We start from the raw sequence: 21,795 nt of genomic DNA on the forward strand, positions 1-21,795 counted from the left end.
ATGTAGCCATGTACTGGTAGCAGGAACTGTAACAATGCCATTGTTCCAGTGCTGAAAAGGCCGGTGTGGTGCACAAAGAATAACAGGCTAACCTCTGGCTACCATGTGGATAGGTCCACAGTTGAGAGCTACATGAGACAGACCACTTGCCTTGATAAAGTAACAGATACAAAGCAACCCTTTAAGTCCAGCAAGATAAAATTCACACAATAATACATAATGCTCTGTACTTCTGCACCCTGCTCAAATGTAGAATATACCTGTGTGTTCAGGGTCTACCAAGGATGTAGGTAGGCATACTCAGTACTGAAATTTGTCCAGTTCTCTTGAGCAGCCTGTGCTAATGTCAACACTAAAAGCACAAACTGTTCAGAAGTGAGTAAATTAATATTCACAGTATAGCAGTTCACAAACAATTCATGTGCCAAAGGAATACATCTCAATAACCAGTTTTGTATGGCAGTTAATTGTACGATTAGAAAAGAAAGTACATTCTCCCATGTATCTTGGGTTAGCATTTTGAGGGGTAAGTACAATTCTACACTGACAAGTGTGCACTGGAAGCAGCAACATTCAGGTCTGAGTACAACATTTAAATCACTGGCTACACCCCTGGCTTCAGATATAAGAACTATACCAGGAAATTAGAGCTGTCAGTGTACCATCTCAGCAGTAGTGTGTCTGAGCAACTCACAAAATATGTAGCAGTAACATCTGCATCCTGGACAGTTTGTATGTCAGATACAGCTCATGTATATAAAGATCTAAACAAAACCCATTTCACAATTTAAGGACAATTGGGTAGTGTAATAATACATGTACGGGACATATAACTGCAGTTAATAGGAATGTAGTGTAAACTAGAAGGATATATAAGTTGTTAATGGAGCTATCTTTTTCCACCCTACTGTATGTGTATAAAAATGCAACTTTACACCTCAATGGATATGTCTAATCTGAAAACATTTGTTGGGACATATGTCCTATTGGTTTATAAATATCTGCATTTATTTCGATGTATGTGCCCTGTTCAAATACCACAATATTGGTGGCCTGTTGCCATCAATTAAACATGCATGCTGTTGTAATATCCACTGTTGTTCTATATATACATGTGTTATGCTTGCTGTTCAACTGTTGGAACTCTGGTGTGTTGGGTTAATGGGAATACTTCTGCATGCTGTTATAAATAATTGGGAATGCTGTTGACTGTTACTAACCCATATTTTCATTAAATCCTCCAAAACATAGAACGTATGGAAATACCGGTCCCAGCGGACCCACCTGTCCCACCTCAGCTGGTGATGGCACCTGGCACCAGCAGTTCCGGTGCCCAGCCTGGGACCTCCTCCTCCATTGGCCCTGTGCCACCTTCAGGTGGAAGCGCTGCAGGGGATGGGGCTCATCCTCCAGTGCAAGCATGGATGGAGGAGGGCCACCTATCACCCTCCGAACGGTCCGGGCTGTGGTACGTAGAGAGATTGAGCGTTCTGTTGCTGATCCTCTATGCCAGCTTGAGGCACGAGTGGCGTGACTCATGGGTGAGCCTGCCCCTCCTATGCAGCCCCCAGCACAGCCACCCTCTGGGTTGTGAAGATGCAGTGGTGACTGCCCATGTGTGGAGATCTCAGTTACACTGTTGCCATCTGTGGGCTCATGGGCTTGCGATTTCCAAACATCCTTCCCTGTCAATGGTGTTCACCTACCACATGTGTCATATTCTGCCCCTGTATGCATCTTGTTTGTTTTGTCTGTTTACCTCCCCAACCTACATCCCCAAATATACCTACTTCCCCTACCCTACATTCCACTCTCACCTGAAAAAAAAAAAGGGGCAATCTGCTCCCCCAAAAAAATACGCCCCATACATAGCTGCCCATTTTGCACACATGTCCACTGGACACATAAAATCTAATTTAATTGGCAGTACAACATACTTTGTTGTCCTCACCTCTCTCTCAGGGGTGGAAGGTTTCATATTTCCCTCCAAATTTATTGCATATGCACAACTGTTGCTGTTAAAGAAATGGGCAGCTATGGACCTTCCCTAAACCCGTCCTGCACATCCTGAGCTGTTTTCCCTACTGTCTTTCCCTCTTTGTGCCCCTTTTTCACCAATTTCCTATCTTCCCATTTTCGTTTCTTTCAAAGAAATGAGCACGGGGGTTAGCGGGAGTAAGCACTATTAAGCAGTAGTTAGCAGGCTTGCATGAGTGTGCACTTGTTTTCACTTAGCTAAGCATTGCTAAGCATCATAAACTCATAAACAAACCGCTTACAACTGCTTAAAAGTGCCTTAGTCACTCTGTATGTGAGGGCCCTTGTTCTGCTCAGCAGCAAAATAAAACAACTTTCATAGTCTCGAACCCGGGACCTTGTATATACTACACTGCATGAAGTACCACTAAGCCACAGTAGATATACAACAAGTTGGTGCTGAAATAAATATATCATGCATCAGAGTGATGGAAAAATAGGAATGCCATAACACACAACTTGTTCTGTGGATCTTTACCAGCAGTTGTGGAATTGCATTACATGACTGTATTAAGAGAAGCAGCCATTCTAGCAGGAAATAATGTTACAGCAGCACTTTACAACCCCCACACAGTATCATAGCAGGACAAACACTGGCATATCTGATTAGGGCAGAGGCCATACCTCCCAACTGTGCCTAATTTTCAGGGATGTTCCTGATTTTGAAACAGATTTTAGCTGTGTCCCTCTGAATCTGTCTGAAAAGTACTGATGTTGGCCAGAAAGGTGGTGAATTACACTTAATGAATAATGACAATAAGTAAGAGTTAGACACTGCTTGTACTTCAGAAAAGGTGTATTAATCCATATGCTCTGCTTCTCTCAAAGTCTCAACTTAATGGCACTAATATTTTAAAGGTGTACCTCACTTTTACCTACTTTTCCCTGAGTCTGTTCAAATATGTACATGAGTGTTTGAGAAGCCTGGCAGAGGCAGAAACACACAGGCATATCAGCTTTTCTGTTGTTACACACTGTGCAAATAGCTTTGGAAGGAGTTCCAGAAGCATACCCTTATGTAGGAGTACAACACTGAAATACCAAAGGATGTAGCCATGTACTGGTAGCAAGGAACTGTAACAATGCCATTGTTCCAGTGATGAAAAGACCGGTGTGGTGCACAAAGAATAACAGGCTAACCTCTGGCTACCATGTGGATAGGTCCACAGTTGAGAGCTACGCAGACAGACCACTTGCCTTGATAAAGTAACAGATACAAAGCAACCCTTTAAGTCCAGCAAGATAAAATTCACACAATAATACATAATGCTCTGTACTTCTGCACCCCTGCTCAAATGTAGAATATACCTGTGTGTTCAGGGTCTACCAAGGATGTAGGTAGGCATACTCAGTACTGAAATTTGTCCAGTTCTCTTGAGCAGCCTGTGCTAATGTCAACACTAAAAAAGCACAAACTGTTCAGAAGTGAGTAAATTAATATTCACAGTATAGCAGTTCACAAACAATTCATGTGCCAAAGGAATACATCTCAATAACCAGTTTTGTATGGCAGTTAATTGTACGATTAGAAAAGAAAGTACATTCTCCCATGTATCTTGGGTTAGCATTTTGAGGGGTAAGTACAATTCTACACTGACAAGTGTGCACTGGAAGCAGCAACATTCAGGTCTGAGTACAACATTTAAATCACTGGCTACACCCCTGGCTTCAGATATAAGAACTATACCAACCTTCTGCCTTAAACAACGATGTCGACAGCAAACAAGCATGATCCCCATCTTGGAAAGCTGAAAGGGCCACGCCTACCTGAGTTAGTAATTTATAGCATTGGGTTGCTATGACAGTGATTACTGCAATTACCACACAGCAGGCTGCATGCAATTAGCAAATGGTGGCCACAAACTGGTGCAGAAGCCATCACATGCACATGTGCAAATACCTATAAAAGCAGGCTGTAATTGCTGCCAACAAACTCAATCACTCTATTGCAGAAACTGACAGAGAGAGAGAGACAGGGAGAGACAGAGAGAGAGAGAGAGACAGTGAAAAGCAAAAGGAAAAAGAAAAAGAAATACCAACTCATACAAAGGAAAGGTATGTAACAGATATGTATTTACTGTCATGTAGTAGATGTTTTTGAAGAGTACTCTATATAATGTGAACCATTCATATGTGGCAGCAGTATTATCTATGCACAGATGTCCTACTTAACTACTGCCATGGACAATTCAGTGTGTACCTGTGGGCAGTGTGACATAACTGTGAAATGTGTAGCTCAGCATTAAATGTCAAACATCTGATCCATGTTATCTGTGTTCTGTACAGTAGTGTGGTCAATGGCTGTTTGGGGGATTAGCCCAAACATTTATATAAACATGGGTGTGACAGAGTAACACATGCATGATAGTCATATTAAAGTGTAGCTTAGCATTGGCAACTGCTGTACCAGGCTAGTATGCTAATCTAGCATTTGGAGCTATATATACCCCCTCTAATGTTACTGTGTGCTCACATGTGACACATGTTCATGTTGCAGCAAGGCCCAACAGCTCAGCTGTGAGGTCCAGGGACTTACAACAGTGTGGACTTTGTGTGTGTATGGCACACACATACGGAGAGCTATATATGTGTCATATATATTAACATCTGTATATGTGCATAGAGCAAGGAACATATTGCAACTGTTTGTGAAGGGTGGACATATATATGTTGGTGAAGGTTGCTATGTGCATATTTGTATGTAGGTTTTAGTGTGTGACAAACTTGGTGAAGGTTGTTATGTGCATATTTGTATGTAGGTTTTAGTGTGTGACAAACAAGACAGCATACAGTGCTGGTATATGACATGTGGTGGTTAAACACTGTGGGTGTTTTGTTGAGTTTGCAATGTTGCAGCCAGTGAGGCCTGCTAAAGCTACCTGGGCTGTGAACACTTTCAATGCATTATTCACAAGACTGTGCGATATTATTACATTACTGTAAACCTCACATCCTTTGTATAATTGATATTCCTACCATGAAAGGTGGACTGTATATGTGCCTTATGTGCCTATATGTATATGTACATGTACACCAATGGATGTGTATATGTGTGTATAAAATTTAATTAATCCCACCTACAAAAAAACATCAAAAAAACACATCAAAAACTTGGCATGCTGTATAGACAAAATGCCTATCTTACATCCACCACTAAAACCACTCTAGCTACTTCCTTTCTTATCCCCTCCCTTCTCTATGGTGCCCCTCTACTTACAAATCTTCAGTCCTCATTAAAAAAACAGCTCTCCTCATGCTATAACAAAATTGCTAAATTTGCCACCTCTCATAGGTCTTCCACTCACCACTGTATCTCCCTCCATAAACTAAAATGGCTAGAACTTCCCAACTATCTCACTTGCACTCAACTAACTCTAGCCCACAAGCTGATTCTAAACCTCCAACTGTCCTCCCTTTCTTCTGCCCTTAAAATGCACCTACCAAACAGAGTCCTAAGGTCCAATAATCAGAATCTACTAGAAGTGCACAAACCCACTCATTCCCCAGGCAAAAACCTTCTTTCCTTCAGCCTCGCTCACCTCTGGAACTCTCTACCACCTAACATCCGCATTACCACTAATCACTCTACCTTCAAGAAATCTCTTTTCTCACACCTAGCATCTCTATGGGAGTGCTCATGCACCCACCCCTCATAACCTACTCTACTATATAACCAACCCTACTACATGCCCTCTAATACCATAACCTACTGTTTTCATCTTCTATGTTTGCTCATTAATCTGCTTTTATGTTTGTGTTTGTTGATTCTATAGCATATACCAAGGCTGTTACCATCAAATTTTAACAAACTTTTATATTTTGCTTATGTTCTTTTACTACAATGTACCTAGAAATTATTGTCAAATGTTAATGTACATTTATTTCTTTTTTGGAGCTTTTCTCCCCAGGACTCCATTGAAAACGGGTTCTTCGAGGCCCAGTGGACTATCCTGGTAAACCAACTGCAATAAATAAATAAATATAAATAAAATAAATATATATATATATATATATATATATATATATATATATATATATATATATATATATATACAGAGAGAGAGAGAGTCATATATACTCATACACACCCACATCTACTTGTTGCAATAGATTCCATGTAAAGTTGACTGAGTGTGATGGTCAATGTGCTGGTGAATATGTCAAAGATGTGTATTTGTGGGATAGCTTAGTGGGAAACTGTTTCTGTCATGGTATTATGGGTCCTTGCTTTGATCCCAGCAAAAGCTGTGTATGATGTTGCTAGGCAGATAAATCACTATGGCATACAGTCTGATGTAGTCTCTTAGTGTTAATTGGGGTGTGTCATTGGAGACTAAAGCACTACATGTATGCTTATTGATTGGTACTGATGTTGAATCCAAATCCTGTATGTACTGTAGTACTACTTGAAGCTCTGGGCCTAAACAGTAAAGTATGGTGTATGTCCACATTGCTTGGAACCACTGTTTTGTGTGGTCCCTGTAGTCATCACAGATTACATTCCTCAAGCTTAAGGTTTTGTAAGTACTGACACACAGTACTGTACACACGTAAATCTTATCTGGGTTGCCATACCTTTGTGTCTTGTAACTATATCTGATGTGTGTGTGGGTATGCCTGTAACATGTCCTCTGTCATATGTGTGTTACAACATACAACTGTGTATCTAGCAACATTTATAGTTTACTACAGCAGTATGCCACCCATATTCACAATTGTCCACATATTTTGGCCACAGGTTTGCCATCAACAAGTTGTGTGGTATAATGGTAATACTGTAACTGGACCTTACAAACATTGTGATGGATGACATATTTCTTTATGCATTGGCTTGATCTATATCTGCTGTGGCTAGGTGGTGCATTGTGTTGCATACAGTGTGCCAGGTACTCTTGTATAGTCTTATATAGTGATCTCATTTTGTTGCTGTGCAGAACATGGCTTATTATATAGAGCGTGCCAGGCACTTTCAAGCAGTTGTGGGGTGAGCACTGATAAGTGGTAGTGAAAGTGTTTAATCTCAGTCAGCTAATAGGTTGCTATATATGGCAGTTCAGCGATATCTGTACTGTATAATGTTAAATGTGCCATATGACTTGCTCATCCATATTTTTTCTTTGTCTTCCAGGGATCATGGCACACAGTAGAAATCCTAGCTACAGTAGTGCCGAAGATGAGATTCTTACCAGCTGTATGATTCAGCACTACAGCCTACTATTCTCCAGAGCCAGCCAAGACCAGCAGGAGCGAATTGCAATGTGGTAAGATATTGTATGGAGGATAAATGAGGTAGGCCTGCATAACCGGACATATGAGCAGGTACGCCACCACTGCAGTGATCTACTTAGGTATGTCTGTCAGCGTGCTTCTGATGTACGGAGACAACAGCTTGCAACAGGTGGTGAGGTTAATATCCATCCCCCCCTCACCAGAGTGGAGGAGCTGCTTCTGAGCCTAGTGGCACCTGCCCAACAACAACAGCAGCAGACATTTACCGTGATGGAGGTTGGAGCCACCCAGCAAGAACACATGGAGCATGCAGGTAACATGGCATATCTGTAGACTACTGTTATCTGTATTGGTAAATCATGCATATGTGAGATGTGTACTGTGTAGTTAGAAGATGTGGAGCCTGTTGTTGTGCAGTACTGATCATTTGGAACATAATCTTTAGGCCTGTGAATGTAAACTGTTGTTCTACTGTAAGATTGCAAACTCACAGCAGCAATGCCACAGTTGTCGCCACTGACAAACTGTCTCATATCTATGTAGGTCCCTCTGGTGTGACAGCAAGGCAGCGGACAGATGCTGGTGAGTGTGTTGTACATTTATTATTGCAAATAAAAAGTGCATGTCATAGTTAAGGTGTAGGCCATGTACACATGTAACACACATACCTATAATGCATGCTGTGCATGTTTGCTTTGAGACCACGCACATCTCACTAATGTGATAAGCTGCCTCAAATACATGCAATACAAAGACCATCTCAAACAAATGAGGCTACACTGTAGTGACCATTGGATAGGCAGTCGATACACAACATTCACATAACATACACAACTATGTCATACACAGAACATGTTAACATGCTGCACACGAAGGATTCACAAACCCTCTGTAAACTCACACTCCAGTATCCCAAATGTCATCCACACAGCACACATAATATACCTGAGGGGTAGAGGCCTATCATGGGGCAGTGAAACACTCTGCAACACACAACACATGCATGTTAGGGAATGCTCCTTATTGGCCTCCTTACAAACCCATGTAACAACTGGTTGTGAAGTGGTGAATGTAGCCATGGTAGTGCAGTTCCGGTACAGCATGATAGGTGCTGGTTTGGGACACATTTGTAGCCTTGAGTGACCACATGATGCTTCATGATGATGGCTTATGGTACTACACCCCATCCAGTTATTGTAACCACAGTACTACACATAGCTTTCATTGCTATACACATCAATGTTGTGTGTGTGCAAACATATGCCCCTCTAAACAATATGCATACCAATCACCATTTGCACAACTGACACATATATGTATTGTGATACTATTGAGTAGGTCATATAACACACATTGGGTATGTGTGATGTTTAAATTTGCAGTTGTGTTTTAGCATGCCATGTCATGGATGACACTGGCATGACCACAATATGATCTACACTCACCATAACTACTGTACATTGGGTATGTGGACCAATGGTATTCCATGAGTTATACATGCACCACTGATCTTGTGTGTATACACATCATGCATGAGCTAAAACTGTGTCCACAATTATTTGCTAAAGACACAGAAGCTCTAATCAGAATTGGATATCTATATGACACACAGATACACATCCAGCCATGGTATGTAGACCTGTGAGTGATGGTGCACAGAACATTACAGAGTGTTGAATACTTGCACAGCAATGCTGTGTCCATGTATGCATTGCGTTCCAGGGGGAGGCCAATCACCGAACAACAAAACACATGCATCAAAGCCATGTATACTATTAGTAACAAGGACTGTCTACACTTGCACTGCATGCTGTTGAGCAACACATGTTCTGCATGCTGACATGTGTGATATGACTGTTTTGCTTATGATACTGTACCCCACCATCAACTGCTATTGAGTATGTTCTTAGATTGCTGGTGGTGTGTGTGTGTGTGTGTGTGTGTGTGTGTGTGTGTGTGTGTGTGTGTGTGTGTGTCTGCTTTAGTGAGGAGTGTATTTGTGTGTGTGCATGTGTGCATGTGCATGTGTGCACATGTGCAAGTGCATGTGTGTGGGTGTGCATGTGTGCATGTGTGTGTGTGAGTGTGCATGTGTGCATGTGTGCGTGTGCGTGTGTGCATGTGTGCATGTGTGCATGTGGTCTGACATCATCTACAGGTCTTAAAGTGTTTCCTGTTTTCCTCTCACAGGTGCTGAGGTGGGGCTGGTTCAGTACAGCAGGGAACCTGATGTCGCTGACACAGATAGTGATAATGAGGATAGGTGTGTTGAGGCACAGGCAGGTTTGTCAGGGTCTGTTGTTGGGCCAACAAATGACAGTACACAAGTCTCCACCCCATCCATGCACACAGTCATACTAACTGTACATCCATCATCACCAATGCCCTTAGCAGAGGGACAGTGTACAGTCAACACTGGCCAGGACAGTGTGGTATATATGGCACATGCATTAGGACACAGTAGCCATAGCCAGATGTCTGAAACTGTACCACATAAGCAGATGCCCAGGGGTTCTCGTCAGAGCACTGCTGGTCATCATGCCCTGGTAGACGTGCTACAACTCTTACAACCACACGCATGTTCCAGGCTGTCATGGAGGCACATGCACGTATGGAGCGGTACACCAGACAGGGACTAAGGGCACAGAGGGCTCATAACACCTCTGTAAATGACAGTATCCGTGACATAGCAGGGGCCATATGTAATTACACTGAGGTCATTGATAGACATTGGGGTGAGACATTAGATGTCCTCCACAATGTCATGTCCATGTGTCAGGACAGTGCGGGATGGTTGAGATGTCGACGTGGACATATGCCAGCAACATCATCAGCTGGCAGTCGCTGTGGACATCCATCAAGTCATAGCCGCTCCCGTAGTGCCAGTACCAGCCCCAGCAATGTTGGGGGGGCTGTCCATAGACCATCCTAGAAGACCACGTGCACGTGGCTCTGGCCAGTCCCAGCAGGGACCTGGATCCAGTGGACATATGTCAACCTCTGAGGATAGTACCCAGTCTGGATTAGTACCTGATACTGTCTGTAGCACCCCTGCCAGGCACAGGTCCCGTGTCCATGGCCAGAGATGGTGATCTGTAAAGCCTGCCAGGTACAGTCTGTAGCTATCCCCCAAATCCCTGTATATGGCAGCCACATGGTGGAACTGTGTGCATGCAGACACACACACATAAACCAGACACCTAGGGCAAACACATACCCACACACATTACATCCACATTGGCCCATAACAGTACTCTTGGCCCTCACACACACACACACACACACACACACACACACACACACACACACACACACACACACTCACACACACACATGTCGATTGTATGGCTCAATGTAGGCCTCTGGCAAACCAACAACACACCCTGTGCATATGATGAAACCTGTGCCACCTCCTGTCATCTGTAACATTGATGCAGGAACAGGCTAACATGGTGCTAATGCACAGGGTGACTTTATTACAGTATAGCAAAGTTTTAATGTGTAGCATGTTGTCAGCAGTAAAGTTTAATGATATCCTTGAAGGTGTAGCTAAGCAGGCATGATGCATTAAAGCTATAATTATCAATGTAGTATTGCTTACACCAGTGTTTATTCCAATTGTGTATTGTCTGCCCATGTGCCACTTGGCTGATGTGTGTAGTTTTGTCAGCATTTGTTATAGAGTGGACAGTAAGTGTGGGATGTGTGCAGCACAGATTGGCGGGTGTACATTTATGAACATGGTTGAGGTGCACTGTCTGCATGTACGTGCATATTGGACACATCGGCAGGGTGACATGCCCTTTATTAGACAGTGTTAGCACTCCATAGTTTCTATTGGTGGCCAGTATGCATTCTACTACACACATTTTGGAACGTGAATACACATGTGTGTATGACACGGTTTGACACTGTGCTGTGGGTGATACTGTTGCTACTATCTGTCATTGGTTTACATTCTGGTAGTATACATAACCTCAACAGCCTGCCCATAAACAATTGTTAGATGATGGCTTGACAACTGACACACAGATGTAGGACACACAGTAACATTTGCAGCCTTCAAGTACTATTCTATGCCAGTAACAAGTGGTATTCACCTGCACTCAGTCCTGGGACCACTCCTGTTTGGCATATAGCTTTCTTAGGTACAAGCAAACACAGTAGGGATATGTCTGGCCACGTTTGACAATGCATACTGTGGGCTATAATGCATTCTCCAGATGACACACACATCCTCCAAAAGGGTATCATACAGACAGATGCCTGGTGTCAAACCCATGCTGTAAAACTATAAGCCAAATAAAGCATAGTCATTCTCTTTTACAAAACAATAGTATCCCCAGAGTACCACATAGGTAGTAGCCCCCAAAATGTGGAACAGGTACCGATGTATACATAGAGCCATATGTTAAGTTATCTCTCCTTTGATAATCACATTTCCAAAGGGTTTTGGAAATCCCTCTGTGGATCACATGAGCAATAAGGGGTCTGCATGCATATCCACAAAGGTTGTTGCACACCTATAATAAATAGCCATCTTTGACAGACTTTGCTGCTTTTGAACAGGTTTCAAATATACCTCAGGCATAAACCCTCACTCACACTATTCAATAGAAACTGTAATGAGTGTATGTGAAACGGATGACATAGGCCAGGGATCACTGCAGTGGCTAGGCTTGTCACAAGCATACAGATGTGACCTAAGGTCTGGAAAGTGGCAGCACACTCTGGCAAAAATAACAGATGTGTTCATGGAGAAAGCAGGGTTCTCACCTATGAAATAACTGAGGTCACATGTATGTATATGTATTTGCCACACAGCTACCTGACATGTGTAATGCACATACTGTTGTCATTGTAATATGTCATACAGTAGTAAAAGCAAAACCCACAACACATTAGCCAATAGTGTCACACACACACACACACACACACACACACACACACACACACACACACACACACACACACACACACACACACAGTCACCAAACCCCTACCTAACTACTTTTTGATATTACAGCAGTACACATTTACACAGTGGGCTATACACATCACTTGGAGTTCTCCTTTCCACAGGTATATTTGTAGGATGTTGACATCATCCGACTTGACAAAGATGAGTATACCACTTTTAAGGTGTTTTAGTAGTCTCCAAAAAGATTGCTTTTCTCTAAGGAGACACACACACAGGTGGTAAGAGCAGAATTCAAACCCCTATCTAACTACTTTATGATATTACAGTAGTATGCATTTACACGATGCACTATATACATTACTGGGAGCTTTCTTTTCCACAGGTATATTTTTAGGATGGTGACATCATCAGACTTGACAAAGATGAGTATACCACTTTTAAGGTGCTTTAGTAGTCTCCAAAAAGATTGCTCTTCACCAAGGAGACACACACACTCTTATGCAGTTAGCAAACACAGGATTCAAACCTCTACCTAACTACATTAGAATACTAAAGCAGTACACATTTACACGATGTGCTATACATATTACTAGGCATTCTTTTTTCCACAGGTATATTTGTAGGATGGTGACATCATCAGACTTGACAAAGATGAGTATACCACTTTTAAGGTGTTTCAGTAGTCTCCAAAAAGGTTGCTTTTTTTTAAGGAGACACACACAGACACAGTTGCCAAGTACAGGATTCAAAACCCTATTTAACTACTTTATGATATTACAGCAGTAGGCATTTACACAACACGCTATACACATTAATACAAGTTTGCCTTTCCACAGGTATATTTGTAGGATGGTGACATCATCAGACTTGACAAAGATGAGTATACCACTTTTAAGGTGTTTTAGTAGTCTCCAAAAAGGTTGCTCCTCTCCAAGGAGACACACACATACAGTTGGCAAGTGCAGGATTCAATCCCCTACCTAATGACTTTAGAATACCAAAGCAGCACGCATTTCCACAACACGCTATACACATTACTGAGAGTTCTCCTTTCCACAGATATATTTGTAGGATGGTGACATCATCAGACTTGACAAAGTGGGTTACATTAGGTGACATTAGGTGGGCTACATAGAAGGAATTTCTAAACACTTTGGCAATGTGATCATCAAAGGAGAGTTTACTATCTACCTGGGTCCCCAGGTCCATAATTACATTCTCTGTACATACTGGATTAACACCTATGTGGTAATTTGTGGGCACTTTGTTTTATCCAAAGAGGATGACTATGCATTTTTTGGCATTCTGCTTGAGGGCATTGTTTTGACACCAGGTATCTGTCTCTGTAAGACCCTTCTGGAGGATGTCTGTGTCAGCCGCAGAGTCGATTATGGACCACAGTTAGCAGTCATCTGCAAACTTGGTCAGCCATACTCCTCCCATGCTTGCCTGTACCTCTGAGCAGTATCTATTGAACAGGTGGGATCCCAGGACCAAGACCTGTGGGATGCCACTTGTGACTGGTTTAGAGTTGGACATGGCACCTGCAACTCTGACCATGTGTGTTTGATCTGTGAGTCAGTTGGCCACCCATCCTGTGACATAGGGGTTAATGTTCAAGCTGGTAAGCTTGTCCATGATGCCAAAGTGGGGAATGGTGTCAAAGGCCTTAGTGAGGTCCAGGTGGGCTGTGTGGACTACTTTCACCTCCATCTATGTCCTTGGTAACTGTTTCAAAGAAGTCAACTAGGTTTAGGAGGCAGGATCTGCCTTTAACAAAGCCAAATTGAGTAGAGTCCAGTGTCTGGAGGTTCCCAATGTCTCTGTTTATGGGTTCCATGATAATTTGCTCCATAGCTTTGCAGACCAGGCTGAGTAGGCCTATAGGGCAATAGTTTCCAGGTTCTGTTGTGGTACCACCTTTGTGGAGCTGGATGACTGTTGCTGCATGCCATTCTTTGGGTACATAGCCTGTGGTAAGGTTGAGTCTGGACAGTGAATGTAGGTGAGGGTGTAGTTCCTTTTGTGGCTGGTGTAAGACGCAGCCTAAGACACCATCCAGTCCCATTGATGCTGTGTTCATAGCTTTGGAGAGGGCTGTTTTTACCTGCATGTCCATGAAGTCTGGGGCTCTGCATTCTTCTGGGATGGACATAGGCCCTTTTGGGGGTAAGGGGGGGGGGTGAAGTTTGCACTAAACTTGTCTGCCAGGATGTGGGCAATGTCAGTTGGTTCAGTGTATTTTTTGCCATTTTGCAGTAGCTGACAGCATATTTGAGAGTTGCCACCTAAATGTTTGGTATAGCTAACAAAGGCTTTGTGGTTGTTATTCTTAGATTCCTTGGCAATTTGTCTTTAGAAACTGGCCTTGGATTATTTTATGAGCGATCATTGTTTCTTCCTAATAATGATCAGTGATGCCTTTCCTTTTGCTTGCTCTATCATGTGTTAGTTTCCTCATTCAGTTGTATAGCTTATTTATGGGCAACGACCACCAGATTGGTTTCTTCTTTTTGGAGGAGTGCGTCTTGGTTTTATTTGGGATCCATACATCCCTGTAGATGCTCATAGAATGCACTTGTAAATTATTCTGCAGATTGTATAGCATTATCCTATAGCAAGGGGGCTTTGGAACTTTCCACTTTGGTCTTGAGAAGTGTGCATTTTCCTTTTGAAAATTTCTTCACAGTGGTTTCCTTGACTGGGGGTGGGGGGTGGGATGTGGATGTCCAGTCTGATTACTTTATGGTCTGATATTACCAGTGAGGGGGTTATCTCTGGTGTGGAACACTGGTGCCCCATGTTGGTGCTGATCAGATCCAGTATATTGTCACCTCTAGTGGGCATGGTGACCAGCTGTTCCAGGGCATTTGAGTTTTTAAACTCTAGGAAGCATTGGGCAAAGGATGTTGTACACAAGTAATTCTCCCAGTCAATGTTTGGGTAGTTGTAATCTCCTCATATAATGGTGTTTGGTAGGACCTTTATATTTTCCAGTGTTCCCAGGAATACTGAGTGAGGTTCCTGAGACAAGGTAGGTGATCTGTAGCAGGCTACAATCTGATAAGCAGCTTTGCCCAATGTTAGTTGCAATTGCATGGGCTCCAAGGCCTCATGCTGTGCCACTAACCTGAAGGTGTGGGTATCCATAAGGTAAATGGATACACCCCTTCCTTTTGTATTTCACTCTGGGTTTTGGGGCCAAAGATCAGAGGGATTGTGAGTGTTTTACGTGGTGCATGTCCAACAGCTCTGTGTTTGACATAGCTTTGTATGTTACGCAGAGATCACCTCTGAGTAGGCGATATGCGAGAGAGTACAGCTGGAGCATTTTGAGACGGTCTGTGTATGGCATGTATTTCAGGCCACTAATCCTCTTTGTGAGGTATTTCTGTAGGCTTTCCAGTTGTTTTAGATGTCTTGTGAGGTACATAGCAAAAGAGGTGTTGTACTCTATTATGGATCTAGTGAGTGATGAGTAGAGGGGAACAATGTCCTCTTCTATTCTCCATGAGACACCTTCTGCGATGAGGTGTGCCACGTAGAAGGATTTCCTGACTACTGTGGGATGTGATTATCACAGGTGTGTCCACTGTCCACCTGTGACCCAAGGTCTGTTATCACACTTTCAGTGTTAAGTATACTACCACCTATGTTGTAGTTCATGGTGATTTATACCTAGTTTAGTGGGTTTATCTATAATTCCAGAGTGGGGGATGGTGTTGAAAGCCGTGGCAAGATCTACATAGGCTGTGTGAACCACCTTACCCTTGTCTACGTTTCTGGTGACTGCTTCAATGACGTCTATCAGGTTTAGGAGACATGATCTGCCTTTTACAAACCCAACATGGTTATGGTCCAGAGTTTGGAGATTACCAATGTCTTTTTTTATAAGTTATATGATGATACATTCCATGGCCTTGCAGAGCAGGCTTATCAGGCTAATGGGGCACTAGTTCCTGGGGTCCGTGGTGGCTCCCCCTTGTGTAGTGGGATAACTGTCGCTGTGCACCATTCAGCAGGCACAAAGCCTGAGGTGAGGCTATGACTGAACATGGTACGTAGGTGTGGTGCCTGTTTGTTCTGTAGTTTGTGTAGAACACAGCCTGGGATGTTATCTGGTCCCATGGATGCTGTGTTCCTGGCTTTGGAGAGTGTTTTTTACTTGTGCAGCTGTGATGACAGCAACTTTGCAGTCTTCCATTATAGAGATGTGCTCTTTCATGGGTGAGAGGGGGGTAAAGTTAGCACTGATCCTATCTGCCAGGATGTTGGCAATATCAGTTGGGTCTGTATAGTTAGTGCCATTGTGCTGTAACTCAGAGCAGATCTGAGTGTTGCCATTGAGATTCTTGACATAGCTATAGAATGCTTTGTGGTTGTCTTTAGAATCAGTGTCAATTTTGTTTTCATAACTAGCTTTGGAGGATTTTATCAGGGATCACAGCTTCTTACTGATGTTGACCATGGAGTTCCTCCCCCTCATGGGATTTTACCCTCTTTTGCAACAGTTTCTTCCTTCCATTGTGCAATTTGTTTATGGCAGGGGAACACCAGATTGGCTTCCTTTTCTTGGAGGATAGCGTCTTGGTTCTGTTTGGGATAGCATGATGCATGCAGTCATGTAAGTGCTTATAAAGTGCAATTGTGAAGGATTCAATAGTTGTAAGTGTATTGTCCATCTGCATGGGTGCCCTGCAGTTCAGCACTTCTGTCTTAAGAAGCATGAAGTTGGCTTTGGAGACATTTTTAACATGGTTTCCTTAATGGGGGTGTGGGTCTAGAATGTGGATATGTAGGGTAATTAACTTTTGGTCAGATGGGACCAATGAGGCGCTGACTTCAGGTGTGAAACACCGGTCATGGAGGACAAACAAAACCCTGTAACCAACACAAATAACCACAAAGTGAGCTAAATGCTGCTCATTGCCAGAAGTCTCAGCCTCCAGATGCACACACTTGAGGCACTTCTCATTATGGAGAATATTGATATCTGTGCAGTAACAGAAACCTAGTTCAAGGCTCCAGACAGCACACCAGCACTACCAGGATACTACTCATTCCATACTCCAGCATCAGAACCTGAATCATAGCACATAGGGTGAGGATGTATCCATATTCATCAAGGATACCTACACCTCTCTCTACATGCTCTCTACAGGATATGTTCCCATAGAATGTTGCACAGCAACGTTCTTCACACTCTACAGGAGTGGGGCCACAAAAAACCCTTGGCATTCATGCTCTATGAGCCTGATGAGTGTGTCCTGCAAGGCAATGGAGCCAATCATAATGGAAGTCAACAATACAGAGATTGGGAACCTTCACACAGTTGAGCACATCCAGTTTAGCTTCGTCAAATGCAGACCACACCACCTGAACTGGGAGGATTTCTTTGACAGTTACCCAGGCTACAGATGACTGAAATGAGCTCAACACAGCCTACCTATACCTTGCTAAGGCCTTTGACATCATTCCCCAGTCAGGTATCATAGATGAACTCACCAACCTGGCCATGAATCCTTACATCACAAGATAGATTGCAAACTGGCTCACAGATAGATCCCACACATTAAGAGTTGCTGGCTACATGTCATACTCTACACCGGTAATGACTGGTGTCCCTCAGGGTTCAGTCCTAGGGTCCCTCCTGTTTGGTATAGACTTCTCAAATGTGCATACCAACACTAGAGGGTTGTGGTTGACTAAGTCTGCTGGGAACTGTAAAGTGTTTGCCATAATAGATTCCCCAGAAGACAGACATATTCTCCAGAAGGGACTGTATGAGACAGATATGTGGTGTCAGAATCATAGCCTCAAGCTCACTGTGGAGGAATGCATAGTGATCCTCTTTGTTGAAAACAAAATACCCACAAACTACCACATAGGTGTTACCCCTTAAAACTGACAAGGTGATAAGGGATCTGGGGACACAAGTAGATAGTCATCTTTCCTTTGACAACCATGTTGCCTAAGTGATTGGGAGATCCTATGTGGCCCACCTCATCAACAAAGAGTTTGCATCAGGATCCAAAGAGGTAGTGTTGGCACTTTACTCTTACATCATCAGACCCATCATTGAGTACAGTGCACCATTTTGGATGTACTCGACTTAGTATATCCAGCAGCTGTAGAGACCACATAGGTACCTCACCAAGGGGATTACTGACCTCAAACTGTTGTGTTATGCAACACAACTGGTAAAATTAAATCTGTTCTTCATTGTGTACCTCCTACTCAGAGGCACACTCTGCCTAACATACAGAGCCATGTCCAACACATAACTGTTGAACATGCTCCATCTACAGATAACAACATTGAGTCACCCTACACATTCCAGGGATATGAACCTCATCGCAATGATGAATACAACATGCTGGTGGGATAGAGTACCATCCCAGACACTTGCCTTACTGTGGAACAGAGTCCCAATGTATATCAGACAGAACCCCTCACTGACACTCTTCAATTGGAACCTTGATGAGTGGATGGGAAACAGACAGTTCATGCCAGGCATCACATCAGCAGCCCCACTAGAAAGGGGCTTAGGGTACTAACTATTACAACTAGGCCTTGGGAGACTACCCAATGGTGTGGTGAAAGCTGCACAACTTGCGTAGGCTGATATATGCCTTCGTGAAGATAGTCTACTACATACCTATGAACCTATGTGACAGGTACATGTCTACAGATAGATGTGTACTTCATTGTACAGTCATGTTGCACAGCAGGCACATGGACCACATACACTGTAATGCTTACAGATACTGGTGGCTGTTATGTACAGTGGGAGAGATGTGCACCTCATGTCTTTCATGCCATTGGGATGTGTGCTGGGTGGGGCAGTCCTGGATGGCTCCCTGTCATGGTCACCCTCTTACACACATCTCTGCCCATCCATCTTTGGCTTATTATACTGTGTTCCCCCGACATATATATATATATATATATATATATATATATATATATATATATATATATATATATAGGTACATAGGTAGGTAATAGGCTATCTGCCTGAAGGCATATATTAGTATGGCCAGAGTGTGCAGCTATCACCACACCTGGGGTTAGTTCCCTATGCCTCTGTGTAGTAGAGCTGATGAAGTGATCCATGGTGTGACAATTCAGTTTCACATACACTCATCAAGGATCCTCTGGAAGAGTGTCAGTGAGGGGCTCGGCCTTATGTCGGTTGGGAGCCTGTTCCAAAGCAAGGGAAGTTTGTGAGTTAGTAATGTATCCCTCCAACATGTTCTGTTTAATGTTGTGATGATGTTAATATCCCTAGAGCATGTGGTACAGTGAGCTTGGGTTTACTTCAGATAGTGCATGTACATCAGTTCTGCATTGGACATGGACCTGTCTGTTGGGCAGAGATCTCCTGAGTAGACAGTATGCAACAGAGTACAGATTGAGTTAAATTCAGTCTTGTTGCATGGGGCAACTGTATGAGGCCAGTAATCCTCTTGTTGAGGTACTTCAGTGGTCTTTCCAGCTGCTGAAGGTGCCTAGTCAGATTCATCGCAAGTATGTTGTGGTACTCTCTGACGGGTCTGATGACTGATGAGTAGAGGGAACCTCCTTTGACCTACATGCAAAGACCTTGGCAGTTTGTGGGAACACATAGCATGATTTTCTAACCACTTTGTGAATGTGTTTCTGGAAGTAGAGATGACTATCCACGTGTCCATAAATCCCTTATTATCCATCACCTCCATATGTGGTATTTGTATGACTGTAGCTCGAGGCCATAATTTTGACACCACATCTGTCTGACTGAGACCCTTTTTAAGGATGTCTCTGTTGTCCCAAACATTGATTATGACAACTTTTTTGCAGTGATCCACAAACTTTGCTCAACATAGCCCTCGTGTGTTTGACTGTATTTCGGAAAAGTATACACCAGACAGGAGGGGTCCCAGCACTGATCCATGGGGGACATCAGTTGTTACCAGCTTGAACAGGAGACCACAATTCTTACCTTGTGGGATCTATCTGTGCCCCAGTTGGCAATCCATCAGATGACATACATATTTATGCACAGGTTGTTGATTTTGTGGCTACGACATGTGTCTGGGATGTTGGAAAAAAAGCTTTTCATGGTCTATGTGGGACATGTGTAGCTCATTTCATTGATGTATGTCCTGGGTCACTGCCTGAAAACAGTCTAGCAGGTTTGGGAACCATGATCTGCCCCTGACCAAACCAAAATGGGTAGGGTTGGGTGTTTGTAGGCTCCCAATAGCTCTGTTTATGAGTTCCATCATGATGGACTCTATGGCCTTGCAGATCAGGCTTAATAGGCTTATAAGACAATAGTTCCCATGGTCTATTGTGCACCAACACTTGTGGAGTGTGCCAAACGTTGCTGTAACCCATTCAACAGTTTCATATCCTGTACAGAGGGTGAGTCTCAACAGACTGTTCAGGTGCAGGGTCTGTTTGTTTTGGAGTTCACATATGACACAGCTAGGGAAACCATGTCATCCCATAGACGCTGTGTTTTTAGGTTTGGAAAGAGCTGTTTAACCATTGTATATGTTATTTCTGGGTTTTCACAGTCTCCAGGTATGATAATGGGCCCTTTTGTCAGTGAGAGGGGGGTAAATATGTATGAACCTGTCTGACAAGATGTTGGCAATGTCAGCCATGTACATGTATTAATTTACAGTTTCCACTGACTCAGAATATATATGAGTTTACATTGATATTTATGACATAGCGAAAGAAAACTTTATGGTTCTCTATGGACTCTTTGACAATATTTTTGCCAGAACATGGATTGGATAATGTTAGGAGTGTTCATTGTTCATCTGATGATCGGAGATTTTTGATCTTCTTTGAATTTTCACTTTCTTTGAACAACTTAAGTACTTGTAGTACATAATTTGATTATGACAAGGAGTCCAATATATTATATGGGTCTGTTTTCATATAACTGTGTGCACAAAGCAGGACTGGTGAATAGTGACAAGTTTCTGGGGTAAGAACTGCAACTGCCAGATATGTGTGATCCACTGCTGTACTCAGACATGGCCTAAGTGTGTGAGCATGCCCAGTATGGACATATATACGATATGTGTGTGAAAAATCAAGTTGTTTTTTACTTCAGGGCTCACCTTTGTGTTGTACATTGACAGGAAGCACACTGTGCCTGCAGGGCTTCCGTGAATCACTTTGCATAGACTTATCAACATTTCTACATACAGCTATTAGTTGTACATTTCTAGCCGAGGGGCACACCTGATTGTTACTGTGGGTGTACATAGTGAAAAAATTACATGGAGCTGCTTACTGCTTGGTGTGATGGATATGAAGTGTTCTTAAGACACTCAGTCTTGCTGGCTGGATTCTGCTAAAATTCAAAGTCTGGTTATATTTGCATTCACAGTCTGTTGCATACAGAAACTTGCAGAATATACACTGATGAGAGAATATACTTTGCAGCATCAACTTTAGAGAGCAGTAACAAATAACTTTTTATAATAAACCAAACGGAACAACGTTGCAGCTTAAAGTACTGTTCCAACTTTACTTCTCATATAGTACAGATGATGTGAGAGATATAACATTTACCTTAGGACAAATGAGTCCCTACCATACCT

This window comes from Protopterus annectens, chromosome 3.part0 (assembly GCF_019279795.1).
Source record: "Protopterus annectens isolate FY-2018-M chromosome 3.part0, PAN1.0, whole genome shotgun sequence".
NCBI lineage: Eukaryota > Metazoa > Chordata > Ceratodontiformes > Protopteridae > Protopterus > Protopterus annectens.